This window comes from Bos indicus, chromosome 8 (genome assembly GCF_029378745.1).
Source record: "Bos indicus isolate NIAB-ARS_2022 breed Sahiwal x Tharparkar chromosome 8, NIAB-ARS_B.indTharparkar_mat_pri_1.0, whole genome shotgun sequence".
Taxonomy (NCBI): Eukaryota; Metazoa; Chordata; class Mammalia; order Artiodactyla; family Bovidae; genus Bos; species Bos indicus.
In genome coordinates this window covers 61933429-61947725 of record NC_091767.1, presented here as the reverse complement: position 1 = coordinate 61947725, position 14297 = coordinate 61933429, and the positions used below count along the sequence as shown (strand labels likewise).

The window sequence follows — 14297 nt, the reverse complement described above, 5'->3', positions numbered from 1 at the left end:
TGTCTTCAGCTATGTTCACACCCTTTGATCCTAATCTCAGTCCTTAGGATCCAAACTTATGATCGAAAGCACAGAAAAAGGCATGATGATCATGAGAGATGGGGAACGACTTGGATGTTCGGCATTGGGCATTGATTAAATGGAATATTGAGTAGCCACTACAAAGTGACGTTGACAAGAGTATATTATGTATAGCAGCCTCGGAAAATGCTTATGTTTAATGTTAAAAGGGGAAAGTCAGATGCAAAAAATTTCTATGCTTCTAAGAGTTTTGGCATATGAACAAAGAAACATGGAGTGACTAACTCTTATCACATTGAAGGTCATAAAGGAAGAGTTTTTATTCTTAACATTCATTTTGTTTAGAATCTCCCATTTTCAAGCACAACTGGACCCTTCCTCCCTTTCTGGGGCTCAGAAGTGAGGCTTCTGCCCTCCACTTGTCTTGATTCCCTCAGTTGAGGTTCTGACTACTCTAGCATGTATGGCTCAGTTCCCTGGATGTAGCACTCTGTGCAATCTCTGCCTTCTGCTAAGTGCCCTTCCCAGCTGTGTCCTATCTGGGAAAGTCTTGCACTTCCTTTGCCATCACTCTGAGCCCTCCTGGCACATCCACGCATCCCACGGGCTTCCTTGCTGCCTCTCTAGGCCTGCAGAGCTTCCTGCTCGTGACCCTGGTGGGGCAGTTCTTTCACCATATAGTCAGTGCTATGGGTGCTGGGCCCGTCTGGCAGGTGGTGTGTGCCAGCCAAAAGCCAGGGCTGAGAGTAATTGGGTAACTGAAAGGTCTTTGGTCACCTCACATCTCTCCAGTGCATTTCACAGCCTTTCCTACTCTGGGCACAGTGAAAGCCAAGGACTGTCCCCTGGCGTGGTTGATCCCGGGTGTGGGAGAAGCTAGAATGGGACTGATGCTGTTCCAGAGGTGGCTCTTCGCAAACACCAGTTTGATTAAAGGGCTAAACGTTTCATGTACCAACTGTTCTAGACACCAAGGGGCCATGGCAAGAGATGACACTGCAGGCAGCTGTGGCATCTCACCCTCTCCTGGACTGACCACCTTGCAGGTCATGTTACCTCTGATGTTTTGGTCTAGTCTGGTGCTTTACTGCTCAAAATGTGGTCCCTGGACCAGAAGCATCACATCACCTGGGAACTGGTGAGAAATGCAGAGTCTCAGGCCCCAGACCAGACCTGCAGAAAGTGAAAGTGTTAGTCGCTCAGTCATGTCTGACTCTTTGCAACCTCATGGACTGTAGCTGCTAGGCTCCTCTGTACATGGGATTCTCCAAGAAAGAATACTGCAGTAGGTAGCCATTCACTTCTCCAGGAGGCCTTCCCAACCCAGGGATCAAACCTGGGTCTCCTGTTTTGGAAGCACATTCTTTACCATCTGAGTCATCAGGGAAGCCCCCAGACCTGCAGAGTCAATAAGTTTCAAAAGACCCCCAGGGGATTCTCAGGCTTGTTAAAATGAAAAGCACTTACCCCACACGACATCATCTCTTCAGAAGGCTCTCAGGCCAGAACTTGCCCAATTCTGCCCAAAGCTGGTTTTAGAACTACTATACATTTCACAAAGGATCACAAGGTCTCAGAACTGGTCCCCACATAAGTTTCTGGGCCACGGGTCTCCATTCTGAATTTGGTTTTCTGTTGCTGAGTTGCTATCACATGTGTCATTGTAGGTCAACTTCTTAGGCTGCTGTTAGGAGGCAGATGCAGAATCCTGTCCCCACCTGTGTCTCATCAAGTCACTTACCTCATCAACTGTGTGTCCTGCTCTGGAGTGGATACTCATTGTGGGTGTGTGCTAAGGCACTCAGTCATGTCTGACTCTTTGAGACCCCATGGACTGTAGCCCACCAGACTCCTCTGTCCATGGGCTTCTCCAGGCAAGAATACTGGAGTGAGTTGCCATGCCCTGCTCCAGGGGATCTTCCCGACCCAGGATTCGACCCAGGGATCGAATCTCCTGCATTGCAGGTGGATTTACTGCTTAGCCCCCAGGGAAGCCCTGGATACTGATTGTGCTTTCCCCAAGAAGCTTTTGGCTCAGTTCTGATTTCTGGGGCATAGAAGGAAGTTGTTTCCCTTGGCTGAAGGGATGCTGTGAGCACCAGTCTTGAGTCTTTGACCAGATCCCCTCCCCACATCTAGACAGAAGTTGTCAGGTGAGGAGCACCCTCCTGTTTCCTAGCCCACCGTGTAGGTGGAGTGAAGTGGATGCACCACCTCTCGGGTAACCAGAACGAGTGGAAACAGCTCGACTGGGTTGCTGAAGTGCTGCCAGAGTCCCATTTCTAAACCAGGAAGGGTGGCTGCTCAGGAACAAAGGTGGCTCCCACCTCCTGCCTGAATGAGTAGAGTGTGCAGCACATGCTTTAGCACGTCATTGGTGGTGTCAGGGAGCAAGGCAGTGCTGAGCTGGGCCTCATCCTCCTTTTCACAACCCCTGTTTGAAGTGCCCCGCCCAGTTCTCTGGGCCCTTGGGTGCTATGATGGGCCCCAGGAGCCTGGGGACAGGATCTGCAACTGGGCTAAAAATCCACTGGGCAAAACTGTCATCATCTCTTTCCATCCCTTATATTCTGATTCTGCCTGTTTAGCTTGCATGAAGGAACCCGGGCAGTGTTTTCAGATTTCCAAAGGTGTACAGTATGGGCACCCCCAAAGGGCAGAGGTGGGCCTACCAAGGAGGAGCCATAGGGATATACGGTCCCGGTGAGTGGTAAGAATTTCAGATACACCTGAAAGTGTATCATGAGCTTCCTGTCACTGAGATTGGCCAGCAGAAGCTTGAGTGAGGCCGCATTGGTATCAGGAGGGCTTTGCCTGCAACCCCCCACTTCAAGGCTCCTTCCATGCTTCATTTCATCAGGACTCCAGCATGCTGGCCGGAGGCTGAGGGAAGGGGAGCCCTTTGAACTACCTCTGTGATTCAGTCTATGAAGCAAAAGTGCTTTCTGCCCTTCACAGTGCTGTCCTGCATTGCAGTCATGAAAGGAGGCTCTTGTAAGGGGTGCTTCGGCATTTCCCACAGAAGGTGGCCTTCTCAGCCAGGGCAGCCTTTCGGGAAGTCTCGATTATCACTTCCTGGTTGTCGTGAAAACAGCTATTGCAGGGTTTGAGGTGGTCCTCACTTCCTGGGAATGATAGTCTTCCCTTCGCTCAGAGTTCTGTAGCAGGTGAAGGAGGTTTCCTGCCTGCCCTCCCTATGGGAAGCTGCTGATAGCCTCAGCCAGGATCCCTGCCCCCATGCACCCAGCACCGGAGTCTCAGCATACATGCCTGGCCTGAGGTTGGGGGTTGATCCCAACCTCCAAAACGGATGCCTTATCAGTTTTACAATCAGGCTGTCAGCCCCCTGCCCACCCAGCAGACTCCCCTGCCTTCAGAGCTGGCTGGACTCGGTTCCCCCCGCTGCTTTGACTCACCCCCGAGAGACTTTATAGGCAGCAGGTCCAACCCCTCACTGATGCAACTCCCTGCCCAGCGTGGGGCAAGAGAAGTACCCTGAGTGATTCCATGCTGTCTCGGGTGGCACAGCTTGGTGCAGATGGTCTGACCAGCCCCTGGGCTTTGTAAGATGGACAGAGCCTACCCAGGAGGTGGCCACACGGGGAGAGGGCTGAGGACTGGGTGGGTAACCTAGAGAAGCAGACTTGGGCTCTGGGGGGCGGGAGGGGCATGGATGTGGAGTCTCCACATCTGTGGGGGCCCCTGGAAGGACAGGGATAGAACCTCTCCTGGGGCCTCCGTGCTCTCTCTGGGGAAACGTGTCTGCTGCAGAGGGTCCTGGTGAGGCTTACAGAGCACTGTACTGGTAGTGCTGGTATTTACAGAACACTTTTGCGTGTACTATCTCATTTCATCCTCCCAACCACCTCCTGGGATCTTAGTTTTGTCCTTTTACAGATACAGAAATTGAAGTCCAAAGAGAAGAAACAGTTGCCCAGGATCCTATAGCTAGTCAGCTGCAGAGCCAGAATTTGAACCTATAAAGTCCCACTTAGAATCCAAGCCCTTACCCTGTTGATGTCTCAATTCTCTGACACCACGCAAGATACTGCATGTAATGTGCTAGAGCCCTCATCCTCCCAGAGCCCCTGGGTTGTTGTTCAGTCGCTCAGTTGTGTCCCACTCTTTCCAACCCCATGGACTGCAGCACACCAGGCTTCCCTGTCCTTAACCATCTCCTGGAGTTTGCTCAAACTCACGTCCATCAAGTTGGTGATGCCATCCAACCATTTCATCCTCTGTCGTCCCCTTCTCCTCCTACCTTCAATCTTTCCCAGCATCAGGGTTTTTTCAAATGAGTCAGTTCTTCGAATCAGGTGGCCAAAGTTTTGGAGTTTCAGCTTCAGCATCAGTCCTTCCAATGAATATTCAAGACTGATTTCCTTTAGGATTGAGTGGTTTGATCTCCTTGCTGTCCAAGGGACGCTCAAGTGTCTTCTCCAACACCACAGTTCAAAAGCATCAATTCTTTAGCGCTCAGCTTTCTTTAATGGTCCAACTCTCACATTCATTTATGACTACTGGAAAAATCATAGCTTTGACTATATGACCTTGTTGGCAACATCACCAATTTCTCCTTGTGTCTACAGCGAGTAGGATATGTGCCTGGGGTGTAGGTTTCCACTTGAAATGGTTCCAGCTGAGGAGCCTGTGACAGCCCAAGTTCTAGAAGGTTCGTGACTGCACGGGGATGACCAGAGCCATCCCATGGGTTGGTCATCCTCTGCCCCCGCTCTGCACAGGGAGGAGTCCCCACACCACGGCATCCCACTCCTTGTCCAGCCAAGGAAACTGAGGCCCAGGGAGGGAACAGGAACTGCTGGAGACCTCATGGCAGAGCCAATTGGGCCATACACAGAGGATGGATCAACATTTCTTTTTAATTCAGTGGGTTCAGTTAAAAGCTACTTTTTTAATGATTGCCGTTGCCTCTGAGAAGAAGCAAATGATCAGAGTGCTTACTAAAGGTGCTGGGCAGCAAGAGAGTGGGTGAAGGGCACCCTTAAGATATTTCAGAGAGGGACTACCATGGTGGTCCAGTGGGTAAAACTTCCTGTTCCAAATTCAGGGGGCCCCAGTTTGATCCCTGGTCAGGGAGCTAGATCCCATTTGCCACAACTAAAGATTTTGCATGCCACAATGAAAATCAAAGATCCACGTGCTGCAGCTAAGACCTGGCACAGTCAAATAAAAAAAAAAAAAGATCTTTCAGAGAAACAGAGGCATTTTGTTTTTAACTCACTGTCTGGAGATTTGTCCCCATTGAAGTTACTTTTAAAGCAATGTCCTGGTTTCAGCCAGCAACGGGCCTGCCTTCTAGCGAAAAGAGAAGACAGACATGACTCAATGCTGAATATACTTATTTTGAGTACTTATCTGTCTTCCTTACTAAGCTCCTTGGCCAATTTCTCTGCCCTTGAAAGCTCAACACAGTGTCTTGATGTCAGGAGCCACTGGGACAGTAGTAGGAGTCAGACAATCCCAAGTTTACATGCCAGCTCCACCACTCACCAGCTGTGGGATCTCAGACAGGCTCTCAGCCTCCTGAGCTTTGGTTTTCCCGTCTGTAAAACAGGGATTGTCACAAACTATCACGCTGGATCTCTGTGGTGATCAAGGGAGAAGATTGGCTGAAAAGACTTCATAAACTCTAAAGGGTCATGCCTGAGAGAATGGTTACTGGTGCTCAGGGAAGGCTTGCTGTATTCAGTAAAATTTAATTTTATATATTAAAACAGTACTGCATAAAAAGCTACTTTGGGGGCACAGAGGGCCCATTTATGAAATTCATTCCCAGTTACTGCAGGCAATGAGAGGTATGGATAGTGTGGAAAACAACACTTCTGTAGGAGATACTCCCTTCTCGATTCCAGCAACAGTTCTCACCGTGAACCACCCAGTTCTTCCATCCTTTATTCAGTCCCTCCTGAGGACTAGACCACTGGTCCCCAGGTATGAGAGGGTCCCCACTGCCAGTCTCCCCCAAACCCCTCTCGATTCTAGCTGTGACATGTTCGTTCGTTGGTTGGTTTGCTCAGAGCATGTGGCAGAGTCACCGGCAAGAAGCGTCAAACAGATTACAGGGTCCCACCCCCAGAGCTCCTGATCCAGTAGGTTCCAGGGATGAGGCTGGAGAATCTGCCTCTCAAACAGGATCCCAGGTGTTGCTGAGGCTGCTGATCTGGGGACCCCACTTTGAGAACCTACAGCACACTCGGTACTTACTATATGTTAGGCGCTGGGCTCAGGGAGGAGGTAGGAAAGGGGTATCACAGCTTGGCTTGGTGTGTCAGTGCCACCTCCCCCAGGAAGCCTCCCTTGACATGACTCCCTTCCCCACCCCCGTCCCAGTTTGGGCTGGGGCCCCTCTGTGCTCCCTCCACATCCTCTGTGGATGTGCACTGGTTTATTCTGGAACAGCCAGGTACTCCCTTGTCACTGTCAGCTGAAGGGGTGCTATTGCTATGTTGGTCACCCCTTTGGCAGGCACCCTCTTGAGTTTTGACATTTTCCCAGCCTCATCAAGTGAGGCTCAAAGGGCAGAGGAAGGGGAAAGTAAGGTCCCAGGTATGTCTATTTCCTAAACATCTGTGAGTCATCCCTAAGCCAGCTCAGGTGGCTAATTTAAGATAATCTCATGAAGGTAAGGGGGTGATGGAGGAGGGGCAGGAAGTTAATAGACAGTGAGCCCCGGTTACGGTTACGAGGCTGGCGTGGGTTAACCCTGTGAAGTCCTGCAAGGGAAGGGATGGTGTGGTTTCACTGTCATCACACAGATGGCACCATTCGGGCTCAGAGACGGTGAGCAGCCTGTCCACGCAGCTAATGAAGTCGAGTCAGGCGCTCTCCCCACTGCTGCATTGACATTGTGAGTATGTCACGAGCAGGTCTGAACCTTCCCTTTACCTGTGCTGGGGTGAGGTGGCTTTTCTTAAGGCAGAAGCCGCTGCACCCACTCCGTACTGGGCTGGTAACTTGTCACCGTGAAGCACAAGAGCTCCGAAGGTGGTGGTGCTGACAGTGATTGCGTCAGCGCCTGCTCCAGGCTCGCTATTCCCACCAAGCCTGTGACTCATGCTCATGTGCTTAGAATAAACAGGCTCAGCCTCAGCAGAAGAGTCCACGGGGAATCTGCCACCCTCACCTGGTGCACCCTGCGCATGCCACCTCCTCACCATTGGCCCCAGTGGGGCTCCAGCAATGCTTCCTGCCCCCTGCTCAGCTTCCCAGAATGCCTTGGGCCTGGGAGGAAATTAACAATTGTGTTGGTACTCTGAGCTTTATGCTATGTAATGAGTAACAGTTGTAATTAATGTTTAACACGTGTGAACAGCAGGTCTGCAGAGAGGAGGGGGAGGGTTTAAACAGAGAACTGGGATCACTCACTTCCTTTGGCTGATATGTTACCGAGGGACAGGTTTTTCCAGTTGGTTTTTCTGTTTGACATATGAATGAATTCATTTAGTAACCTTAAAAAAAAAAAAGAAAAGAAAAACACTGGTGTTTCATAGCTTTGGCTTGCCTGCTAATTATGTTGATAGAAATGTTTCTTCTTCAAGTGCCTTTGTCTCCTGTGTGGAAAAAACCCCAAAGGTTTAGTAGAATGTCTTTGCTCTCTCTTCTGCTTGGCAAGACAGAGGTCTTCATGTGGATAGAGGTTTTAAGTTCTGTGAGGTCAGAGACTCGGCGGGCCTTGTTGACACATAGGTCCCCACCTTAGATCAGTGCCTGGCAGGTAACGAACACACAAGTATTTATTAAATTATTGAGTAAATTAGGTCTCAGGAAAACCAACCCCAAGTTCTCTTGAGGGGTATCACACAGCCTGCTCAGACAGAGATGGTATGTTTTCACATCACTTTTTCAAGCTGTACACCTGTCTTCTCTTCAAATGAGGAAGAGGGGCCTGCACAAAATAGGGGCATTTGTGAGTGGCTGGTGATGGCTGTGGTTGCTGCCCTTGGTCTGAACTAGAAGCCGAGAGTGTGTCCCTGAATGTTGGAGGATTGGCCCGCGAATCTGCCTGCCAGGTTGTGGGTGGGGAGACTGGTGTGTCAGTAGGTGGCAAGCAGGGCCCTGAGAGCCAGGCACCTGTCCCCTCCTGTCGTTCCTCTCCTGTAATTCCATCTATGGATAGGCAGCAGCAGAAACATAATGAGCAGCTGGGTTGAGGTTTGGGGGTTCCTGGGAGGGAAGACTCGTTTCTACACGTGCCCAGCCTGCTTCCTGCACATCCTCTGAGGCTTGTGGATGGGGGAAGTCCCTCTCCCAGGCCCCAGGACTGATTCTAAGTGTCTCTGGGTGTCTGCAGGTGAAAGTGTTAGGAGACACACTGCATTAGATCTGAGTGGGCATTCTCCATCTGACAGGGAGCCCAGCCCAGAGCTAGCAGAGCTGCAGGGTCTAGATTTAAGCCCCTGGGCTGTCACTTGCTAGCAGGGTGACCTGGGTCAAACGGCCTGTTTCATCATCTGTAAAACCAGGTGGTAATTTGAATCGGTGCCAGAAGTCGGGGGCACAGTGAGTGTTCGGTGGACGCTGGCTTTTGGTATCTTTATCATCACTACTGTTTTTGAGAACCTGTTACACTGTAGATAGGATTTGTGCTGAACTTGTTAGAGGCCCCTAGGATTCCAAGTTCAAGTCTAGCTGTTGACATGGGACAGTCCCTTTCGCAGCTGGTCATTTCTCATTTCTAAAATGAGTTATGATGGTGGAGATGGCTTGCTTTGGCAGCTGTAAAGGCCTCTGCATTTAGGTCATTTTGTCATTTTCATCAGGATTTATCCCTACTTTTCCTGCAGCCAAGCAGCAGCCCTCGGGTTGGGGTCTTTGCACCAGGCAGCCACATCCATGTTTCCCTTTTAGGGTGCAGACTAGGAGGATAAAGGCATGTTCACTTGTGCCAGGCCCTCCTTCCCCAGTCCAGGCTTGGGTGTACATGCATGGACAGCATTCCTGGAACCCAGATGGCATTCCTGGAGCCCAGGCGGCTTCCAGGCGCCTACCTCACCGGCTTCCCCATGCCCTGCTTCTCGGGAAGTCACCACTACCCCCTCTTATAATGAGGAACTTCTGTTCTCAGGCACTGCCCTTGAGATATGGCAGCACGGTGTCCTGGGGCCTGCATGTACCTGTGAGGGGAACACAGAGGCCTGTTATTGGTGATCCTAAAAGAGCCAGCCAAACATGTGCTGAGCTGCCCATTGTCTCACAACCTATCTGCAGGTACAGCCTTCACTCCCTGGGGAGAGGAGAGAGTGAGGCCTGCTCTTGAACTGCAGGGGAGAAGGGGGCTTCATCTCTCTGGGCCTTAGTTTCTCCACCTGTAAGATGGAAATTCTAATGCTTGTCTATGAGGAACAAGCGAGATGATGCAGAACATATGTTTAGAAAGTTGAAGCAGCAGAGGACCATTGTTGGGAACAGAGTTTTAGTCAAGTAGGAGCGCTTGTGCATTGTCATGAAAGCTTCCATAGATTCTGGTCATGGGGGCCCCACCTCCCCAAATCAATGCAGGGTCTCCCTCCTTGCCCCCTCTTGGGGGCTCACGACTGCCTGGGCTGCAGCCCCTTATATGCCTCTTCACCCCTGCCCTCCCCACTCCACACCTGTGCCCTCTACCAAAAACCGGCCAGAGCCAAGGCCAGCAGTGTGCAGGAATCAGCACCCTAGACTGTGTGGAAAGGGTGCTGTGTGCACCTTCGTTCTGGTCTCTCTGCCCTTGTGTTTTCAAAGTAATAGGATATCCATGAACAAACACCAGACCTGGAACACCGTCAGGCCTCTCCTGTCAGCCCCGTATTTGTTCCCTCCTCATCCTCATGGGGCCTTAAAAGGCCTCTTCAGCACCTGAAAGCTCTGTGCACAGAGTTTTGTTTTCAGTTCTCTAATCCTTGTTGCCCCTGCGTAAGGGACTCTGTCCTGTGCTGGAGAACTGGGGAGGCTGGAGGCCAGCCAAAAAGATGCAGCCACTGATCCACAGGCCCCACCTGGGGACCCAAGGCCCTAGGTCCCCTTCACTTCCTTCCAATTCCCTGTGAATCATCCTTAGGGGCCAACATCCATACTCATGGTCAGCCCGGAGGACTCAGGGATGTTTGGCAGGCTGTCAAGTCTTCTCTCCCTGCCTGGCCTAGAGAAAGGCACTCCTAGAGCACCCCTAGGTGAGGGGAGGCTGCCCAGGCTTTCATCCCAAAGCAGAGCATCAGGGGCTGGGGGCTGGCGCCCCCTGCCTGGCATGATGGCCTGCTCCTCTCTGCTGGGCAGTCTACTTGCCCGGTCCAGGCCCCGTTCATAAAAACATAAAATCCCACCAACCTCTTCATTTTGTTGTGAGGGTCAGAGAATGTCACATCAGGTCCTCACATATGCCTGCCTGTGAACAGGAAGCGCTCAGTAAAGGTCAAGTCATTTTTCAAAACTATTTTAAAATGATTTGAGGAGGGAGTCCAGCTCCTAAGTTTCCTTTCTTGATTGATGAATGAGGTTTTTTTTTGGACCTGCTGACCATAAATTTGGGTGGAGATTCATTCACTCAATAGAGTCTAAGCATTGACATCAGGCACTATCCTAGGCACTGGGAATTCAGCTTTAAAAAAACAGAACATGTCTTGTCTTCTTGGAGCCTCCACCTTAAGAATTTCAGCGCAGGCTGGAGAAAGTGGTTTCTGATACAAGGCACTCAGTCCTCCTGAGTAAATGAAAAGGAGCTGCTCTGAGCGTGGAGTGGCCATGGGGAGAAGGGACCACCATGTACAGGGGCCCTGCCTGGGCTTTGGTATGTCCTCTCTTACTAATCACCTCCATAATCCTTTATGGTATAGGCCTTGTCAGCCCTGTTTTATAGAAGTGGCAGCTAAGGCTCAGAGAGGTTTGAAAACTTACCCAAAGTCACACAGTAGTGGCAGAGGCAAGATTCAAAGCTGGATCTTCCTAACTGCAGAGTCCATACCCTCTCCATGACGCTGAGCTGCTGCGGTTCTTCTGTCCTCTGGCCTTGTTGCAGCCCATGGACTGCGTGTCAGGCACAGAGAACTTCAGGAGAGGCTAAGGCATGAGGCCTCATCTCCATCTGGTTCTGAGAAGACACCTATGTATGTATCATATGGACTGGGGTGGGGTCAGACAATGCCTTAGACAGGGAGGCGGGGTTCAGGAAAGGAGAAAGGCATTCCTTTCTCCCGGGGCCTGCGTACGTGTACGTTGCTTCAGTCCTGTCTGACTCTTTGTGACACCAGGCTCCTCTGTCCATGGGACTCTCCAGGCAAGAATGCTGGAGTGGGTTGCCATGCCCTCCTCCAGGGGATCTTCCCCACCCAGGGATCGAACCCATGTTGCTTTTGTCTCCTTCATTGGCAGGCAAGTTCTTTACCACTAGCGCCATAGGGGAAGCCTTCCACCTTGGGTGGTCTTGACAAAAGTTGCCCCCAGGAGGCAGCATTAAAGCTGAACTTTGAAAAATGGCTAGGATTTTTGCACTCAGAGATAGTGAAGAAAGGGATTCTCCAGGGCAGACACAGCAGAACAGAGGCCTGGAAGCAGGGAGATGAGGGATGGGGGACCAGCTATTCTTTGTGACTGGAGCCGAGGGGTGGGTGTGAAACCCAGAAGGGTTGTCACCAAGTCACCAAGGGCCTCAAGCACCAGAGTGAGTTCTCTGTCCTTTCCTGTCCTGGGGACCTAGGAGCTAGCAAGGGTTTCTGGACCCAGAGAGCTGTGCTTTACAGGCTTATGGGAATTTGGGAACCTGATCTCTTTGGCTAGCCCTGAATGATAAACAGGAAGGAGCCAGATCTAGAAGGAACATATTTATTTCATCTAAGCAAACATTTACTAAGTACCACCTCTATGCCAAGCACTGTATTCAGTTTAGGGGCTGACAAGATATTGGAGAGGAAAATAAGTCATAGGTACTGTCCCCCAGAGAACCCCATGGGCTGCCAGGGGAGGAGTGGCTGGGGGCTTGCTGAACTACAAGAGAAGGGTGGAGTGCTGTGAGCTGTACTGGAGGAGGGGAGTTCTCAGAAGGCGGGATGGGGAGGTTTTGTGGAAGGCAGGCTTTTGTGCCAGACCTTGGAAGCTTCTAGACATCATACAGTTGGTGGTCATTTCAAAGACTAAATGAGGGAGATGTAATGCCTGCCTGGCCGGCCCTGTCACTTTGCTCTGAGACCCAGATGGTAACCCCCTCCCTTCACCCATAGGACGGCAGGGTTGTCCTGAGGGTTAGAGCTAGCATGGGTGCTTGTTAACACTGACCCAACTTCAGGACTAATTGATATAACATCTATAATACAAGTAGGAAGGGGACCACCAACAGCAAAGGCTAACCTGGGTGGAGGAGAGGCCTCCCAGGAGATCTGAGCTGGGTCTTAAAGATCTCATCAGATCAGAGCTTTGGAAGGACATCTAGGGCATCATGAAGGGCCACCTCACCTGCCTTGGAGACAGAGGCTGGTGGAGCCGTTAACTGGACCACCTCTCCCACTGCCACCAGGGCTCTGGTCCCGTCATCGCACCAAATACGAAGGGCTCCAGAGGCCTGGTCCTGCCCGCCTGAGGCTCCCCTCCCTCCAGCAGAATGCTGACTTCCGTTTCTAATTGCCTATAGGTGGAATTAATTAGATACTGTCATTCTAACAACTCACAGGGGTGGTATATTTTTTCTCTAAATGCAGATATTCTTTTGAGGGCTGTGTCTTCCTTTATCTTTTACAGAAAATCACTAAATTAAAAGAATTGCCTTTTAAAATTGCAGATTAAAGAGAAACTTAATTAGAAGGAATGAAAGCAGTTGTGTTTGGAGCTTTTGTCCTTAACATTTTTTTTTCCCTTGTGCTGCTGAATCACTGCGCTTGGAGTTTGTATATTTTTATTTTAGGTGGGATGATTTGCCTAATTAAGCCTGTCATTCATCACCACCTGTTCCCTCTAAAATATATGCCTATATTATTAAGCTTGCAAGCGAATGTATAAATTAATTCAGTGGGGAATTGCAGTGTTGACTGGGACGTTATTAGGTTTTATCCAATTTATCTGGTATGAAAACTGATATTTTTCCCCAGTAAAATGAAACAGCAGCTCATTAAGTTTCTTCATTCAGTCATTCTTTGAGCACCTATTATGTTGTGGTCAGGTACTAAGGCTGGGGGAATGGGGGAAAATATGGTGTAGCCCCTGCTCTTGAGGGGCTCATGGGGAGCCAAACAAAGAAACTGGCCATTAGGGTACCATAGGCTGAGATCAGAAAACTAAGATCACGGCATTCGGTCCCATCACTTTATGGCAAATAGATGGGGAAACAATGGCAGTGAGAGACTTTATTTTCTTGGGCTCCCAAATCACTGCAGCCATGAAATTAAAAGACACTTTTTCCTTGGAAGAAAAGCTATGACCAACCTAGACAGCATAGTAAAAAGCAGAGACATTACTTTGCCAACAAAGGTCCATCTAGTCAAAGCTATGCTTTTTCCAGTAGTCATAAATGGATGTGAGAGTTGGACTATAAAGAAAGCTGAGCACCGAAGAATTGATGCTTTTGAACTGTGGTGTTGGAGAAGACTCTTGAGAGTCTCTTGTACTGCAAGGAGATCCAACCAGTTGATCCTAAAGGAAATCAGTCCTGAACATTCGTTGGAAGCACTGATGCTGAAGCTGAACCTCCAATATTTTGGCCACCTGATGCAAAGAACTGACTCATTGGAAAAGACCCTGATGCCGGGAAAGATTGAAGGCCGGAGAAGGGGTCGATAGAGGATGAGATGGTTGGATGGCATCACCGACTCAATGGACATGAGTTTGAATAAGCTCCAGGAGTTGGTGATACATAGGAAAGCCTGGCATGTTGCAGTCCATGGGGTCACAGATAGTCAGACACAACTGAGCTACTGAACTGAACTGAGGCTGAGATCAAGGTGAGTCTGGGAAGGGGGTGAAGCCAGGGAGGGCTTCCTGGAAGAGGTGACTCCTAAAGAACAAGTGGAGTCAGTCAGGTGGATGAGGAGAAAGGCAAGAGTTCTAATGATTCACACAAAGAACACAGCCTGGAGGGCGGCATGGTGAGACCTGAGACTAGATAGGTTGCCAGGTTGTTGGTCTTGAGAACCTGCATTCCTTCCATGATCGTGTTGCATGCTCCATGCCTCTCTTCTTACCTTCTGGGCCAGGAGGTGTGTAGTAGGATTTTATACTGGCAGAAATTCCCAGATTCCGATTTAGCCAGTGGAGCACCCAGATTGTCTGGGTGAAAGTGCCTTACAGTTCATCTAGTCCCT

General features: G+C 50.1%; 1 protein-coding gene across 1 annotated transcript in view; it reads left to right on the top strand.

Annotated features, from left to right (window-relative positions):
- The window catches only part of SHB (SH2 domain containing adaptor protein B), a 135324-nt gene that overhangs the window by 88387 nt on the left and 32640 nt on the right, over positions 1-14297 (top strand). The gene's annotated exons all lie outside the window — the stretch shown is intronic.